Here is a 6000-nt window from a genome sequence, read left to right on the forward strand (position 1 = left end):
ACAAGCTCAAAATTTCGTATTCGTGTACAGAGTGGAACTTATCACTTCTCGCATTCCATCGGCAATTCCAGCTTTTGTTTTACAATAAATTACCGGCAGGCCTCAAGAATCACCTACCTCGGGTGTTGGCAGTCTGGGGTCAGACCCCTGTCTTAACCATCCATCCGAGGAGGTTGGGCACCGTGGACAACCAACAGCTAAGTCTTTTAAGACCCCTACGTATTTAGTTTCCAAAACCATCCCTATTCACAATGTCACTCGCTCTTAAATACTACATTATTACTTATCTCCATACCATTCACTCATTTGGGTAGTGGATTACTCGATATTCTTGCATGTATTAGATTAATAACATAACTGATGGTCGAACGGGTATTCAGTATTCGGCCATCGACATTGTCACACTACACATTTACGCTAATAAATACATTCCCTCTCAACACACGCTTGAAATACTATCAGTACTATCTACAATAAAACTACACTGTTTTCTCCCAAAGTTCGACGGCACCCAGGTTTTTGCTACCGTGCTGGACCACGACTCATGTCGAGTGGCATTTCTGCACATTCTCTGAATGGAACCAAGGAATTGTACCGCACAAAGAAATATAAGGCGACCTTTCTCTACAGCCGGGTAAGCGGGGGTCTAAAACTAAGTGTCAGTGAGAAACGACGCAGTTCCGACAAATGTCCGGATCGCGATGGTAAATTTCAATTGTTCGGACGTCCCAGCCTCATCTGCTTCGTCCACCTTTTCGTCACCGTCCAGACCTGTGTGTTCAGGTACGCCACAACAACCACCGTTTTGCCGATACGCTCCAGTTGATGGTATCGCTCCAATGAGAGCGCAACGTGAAAGTAACGCAAAACCTAGCACGATTGAAGTGTCACGCTGAGGGAGTCAGTGTAAACTAGGTGGCAAAGCCACCACCGTCTCAAATCACTTCAAGCCCTCATACGTGTAAAGTTTGACGTACAATAGAAACTTTCTCTCTTTCTATTTATTTTCACAAATAAATTGTAATTAACAAAAACATCTGTTAATAATAATTTATTTTTCATCTTCTGAAAGTACTGCGAACAAAAGTGCATTCATGTCATACTAACCATCATGGCGTCGCGGCCTTACTGAACTGTGGCCTCAAGCGCCGTATTTTTTACTTATACTTTCTTTTATTAGAAACTAGATCAACCATTCGAAATCTCTCTCTCTCTCTCTCTCTTTCTCTCTCTTTCTTTCTCTCTTTTTCTCATTCTCTTCCTTTTCCCCCGTTTGAGCTTAGTTTTATGTACTTTGGAAAAAAGTATGACTGAGTACGTTTTTTATATTGTATATCCGTTTTTTTGTGTGTTGTAAATTTGATATCATATCTGTCAAACATAGTGACATTCAGGCTTAGTAAATTTTTCTTCGTTTATGGTTTTAAAGCAAATACAAGTCAAGAGTTATGCAGAAAATTACAAGATAGTATTAGAAAAACATCATATTTTTTCCATCAAATATTATGAAACCTGCTATTCCATAAAACAAAATCCGAACAAAATTTATAACATTTCTTTTTTGTTCTGTGCAATTGGTTCATGATAACCGTAAACTGGCTCATATCGATACAGTGTGATTTGTTATGGAAATGTTTCTATTGAAAGACAAATATTTGGTCAGGTTTACTAAACATTATTTATTTTATGTTAGTAGATCTCAATAGTTTGTATAATTTAATAACATCGTACACTTGCAGAAGATGTTTCTATTTATGGGAACTGAAATTCTGAACTGATTTTCCTCTTTTTTTATTTAATTTTCTGCTGGTCTCGGCTCGTACAATTTCACCGGGGGCTATCAACAACTCAATCTTTTCAGCCCCATACGCAATCAGTTACTAAATCCAAACCCTTTCAGACACACACTCTTCCACTCATTCAGGTAGGATGGTAGCGAACTCGATATTCCTTCATCACTCTCTACAACTATTATAGATCTAAGGTCGATGGCATAATATTTTACCCTGAATGAGGGAAAACAAGATCTAATTACTAACACCATATCTCACACTACACATTCACGCTCAACACACACTAGGGACACAAAACTGAAGTAATGTTTGCGTTAGAACAACCCCTTTTCAGACCGCGGTAGCCGAGTGGTTAGCATGAGAGACTCTCACGCCGCGGTCGTGGGTTCGATTCCCACCGTCGCCTCTGGCCCTTTTTTCACAATAACCCCCCCCCCAAATTTGAACACACAAATACGAATTGTCACATGGCTAATATGCATAGTTCATAACGTCAANAAAAAAAAAAAAAAAAAACCTTTTCCTCCAAAAATCAACACGGGACCCAGATTCAAGCAAGATTCTTATTTCGCCTGGCATTCCAAGACGCCCTGTGTATGGAGCCAAAGAATTGAACCGTTCATTTAGGTGAGACACATCGGTGCAACCTTTTTCTACAAACGCGGGCTTAGGCTTAAACGAAGTGTCCATGTGTTAATCTTGCATGGCCTTCTTAATCAGGTGAGGATAATCCTTCTTTTAGGCTTAGATCCTCTCCATCGGTAGTGCTCTGAGGTGAGGAGATTTAATTATTTTTAATGTTAAGAGCCAACCACTCCGCTACCATACTACGTTTAATTATTAAACTAGCCAACATTGTCATGTTAATAATTAAACACATAAAGCGTCCAGAGAGCTAAATTTCAACGTTAACGTTGTTAAATTACAATTCAGTTTATTTTAAAACATTAAAAAAAATGTTTTGACCTGGTTCAATTTTATCTATCGATCGTACATGGGTAACTACGCATTGTGCTTATTTCACGTTAGTAATAATAAATGAACAAAAATTAAACATTTTTTAAACACTCTCTTCAACACGATCTTCTCGCAGTTTCTGTAAATTGTGTGGAAACCTGTTTTATTATAAAACTATTAGTCCAAAAATTTTTAATTGTTGCTACAGAACTATGTAATTTTATGAGTCGATAAACTTCAAGTGGTCATCGGACACCTCTCCGCTTTGAACAGAAATTTTTTTTGTAACGCCTTCTTGCTTTCACAAATAAAAAATGTAAAGTAATACTTCTTGAATCCATTGCAATTAAGACTAGCTAGTTAAGTTTAATTATCATCTTAACATAATTCAATAAAAATGGTCTGATTATTTTTGCCTGACTCGATTCTTTTGTCAATTTCTGTCTTATATAAACTAATGTTTTTCATAGAATTTCGTCCTTGAACATTCAGGCTTTAACTTTTTAGGTTTACAATGAGGGAAAACAAGATCTAATTACTAACACCATATCGATACAATATATTTGAATATTGAAAAGTCAGGGATAAGGCGATTAATAAGCATATAAATACACTCAGTTTCTTCGTAAAGAGTGTGTAACTATTGGGTTGTCCGGAAAATAATGCAGGATTTTAAGTTTTCATTAAAAAAAATCTATATAAAATATTCTGTTTACGTTTACAGGATTACTCATNATTAATAAGTTACCAACACGTTGGGAGAAATGTATTGAGAGTATGGGAAATTATTTTGATTAAAGAACATTGCTTTAAAGTAACTAGTTTCTTTTTTTTGTTTAATACCAAAATCCTGCATTATTTTCCGGACAACCCAATATTTAATAATTTACACTATTAACAAATTAGAGTGGGCGAAATCTACCACTTGGTCAATCTGCATTATAATATGCTTTTTTTTATGAACCGTAATTTTTTTTTCAAATTTGAACGTAACGAATGATATGATATAAAGAAATGTCTCGTATAAACAAACAACTTATTACGATGTTGATTTATATAAATATTTTTTCTATAATACAATGTAGAATGATGTGAATGTCTATATTTGTAGTTTTATTACAAAAAGATGAATGTTGCGAAAGAACGAAAATATCAATAGCAGCTGAAATATAATTATATGTAAAAATCAGTGATAATGCGAATTTGGAAGAAAGAAAAATAATTCCTTTGGGACATTGAAAGTATTTTTAAGGATTTACTTTTTATAATTTATTAAAAATAATAACTATACCTGATTATGACTAGGTTTAGTTAGATCTAATTCGAAATTTAATTTTTCAAAAGTCAATGTGTTTCTATGCCTATTTCGTTCTCATGGCGTATGAAGTTCTAAAGATTTGTTTTATTCTGAATCGAAATGTTGGTCAATTTTTCTCTTTTTTGTTTTTCTGTAAGCTACCGCAATAAATGTTACCAATATAGCAGATATGAACGAATAGGACAATGTTGTCTCAATACTCGTATTGCCCACTCATCGGTTTCGATTCCAAGAGTTCCCCTGGTGGCTTGACCCCTGAACTTTAGTTTAAATAATATAAAATGTCTCACTCTTTTTAACTTTTTTCCCCCCAAAGGATCAGAACAAAAACCAAATATTGATTGTAAAAACACAATTTTTCATTTCGACAATAATGGACGATCGATAGAAATGGTAATATTTTGAATATCCAGGTGTTCCACCCCTCCAAGCAGCCCGAGCTATTATAGCATCAGCTAAGTTCTTGTTAGTTAATGAGAAATAACTCCATTAATCACCCCTTTCCAAAGCTTTATTGACAGCCCCTATCAAGGTAAAACCAATTTAAGTGTTTATTTTAAGCAATGTAGTTTTGCATGTAATCGAAAAGGTTTAGAATATTATCTTCTACGTTCAGAATTGCAAACAACACTATAATTTTTTTAAACATAAACAGAGTTTGTAAATAGAACATACAAGAGAAAATTTACAGGGAAAGCTGTACGAAAGCGTTTTTCCTTTATAAGCCTGGTTTAATGACATTCGAACAAAACCGAATATCTTGAAAATTCCCTTATTAAAACAAGTACGAAAGACAATTTTTTAAAATTGTGCAACTCTTGATTGATTAGAAAAGGGAGACCAATTGTTAATTCAAGGATTTGCTAGATTGCGGTTTTTTTATTATTGCTGCACGATATTGTGATCATTCTTCGGAGCGTTATGTCTTAGCTTTTTCTGTTCATCTTCAATTTTTGAAACTGTTGGCTAGTGAGCATCTGTATAAAACGAAGCTTATTCGATGCTCCACCCCCATAGGGTGTATTGGCAGGCGAAGCTGTTTTTAAACATTCGCATACATTTTGAACTTTTCTATTGTTTTTTCTGAAGATTTTCTGTGTGCAAAGTAGGATGTTGACAAAATTTCAAAATCACAGCAGATTTTTGCCCTTTGCAAAAGATTGTTTTTTATTAATGTAAGTAAAACGGGAAAAAATAAAAATCCATAGTCCAGGATACATTTTTTTGCAGAGATTTTAGAGTGCGATAAATTGAAACAAAATTGTGCGATTCTTTTTTAAGAAATAAGATTCTGTTGTTGAAAAAGAGAAGTCAAAAGGATGCAAAACTGTATCCTGATCCAGGAAAAGTCTAGGGGCAAGCCATGCAGGATCCTAGAGAGCGAAAAAGGTTGGAAATAAAGGAAAGAAGAAAATACGTGAGAAGTAGACGAGTAAGTACTGTGATAGTGTAGAGCAGAGGCAAGCACAGGTAGTAAACACAACACATGGGCGGGAGGAACACTGGACAGTTTGAGCAGCCGGCGAATACTGCTGTCTGCTGGGGGTTGGCACGAGAAGCAGGGCTCTCTCTACCCTGGTCCAACCCCACCTAGCGCCCCCTTTCACAACTTAAGCCATCCTCATTGTACATGCATGAAAGAAGCAAGAATACTTCGTACGATTTTCCCTGAATAAAAAGTACCCCGGATGAAAAGGTGTTGAGAAAAATTTAAGTATACTGCAATGTACAATAAAATGATTAATACTAATAACGATGAAGTATGAAATTATCGCACTGGGTGGAAAAACAATAACCATTTTTCACTTTTCTAATGTGTACTATTTAGCGACCGGTAATTAATGATTATTTGGATGACAAATACTTTGATTAAACCTAAAATTTTGTTGTATAAATCAATGTATAAATTCATTTTCACATCTCACATGTATT

General features: G+C 35.2%; 1 protein-coding gene across 1 annotated transcript in view; it reads right to left on the reverse strand.

The window, feature by feature from the left end:
* LOC106673761 (potassium channel subfamily T member 2) overlaps window positions 1-5633 on the reverse strand; it is a 454961-nt gene extending 449328 nt beyond the window's left edge. Inside the window, exon 1 of the mRNA XM_024225474.1 lies at window positions 5486-5633. The gene's annotated coding sequence lies outside the window, so the exon portion shown is untranslated. The remainder of the gene's footprint in view (window positions 1-5485) is intronic.
* Window positions 5634-6000: the final 367 nt, after the last annotated feature.

Source organism: Cimex lectularius, unplaced genomic scaffold (assembly GCF_000648675.2).
Source record: "Cimex lectularius strain Harlan isolate CLEC.00 unplaced genomic scaffold, Clec_2.1 scaffold6, whole genome shotgun sequence".
In the NCBI taxonomy this organism is placed as follows: Eukaryota; Metazoa; Arthropoda; class Insecta; order Hemiptera; family Cimicidae; genus Cimex; species Cimex lectularius.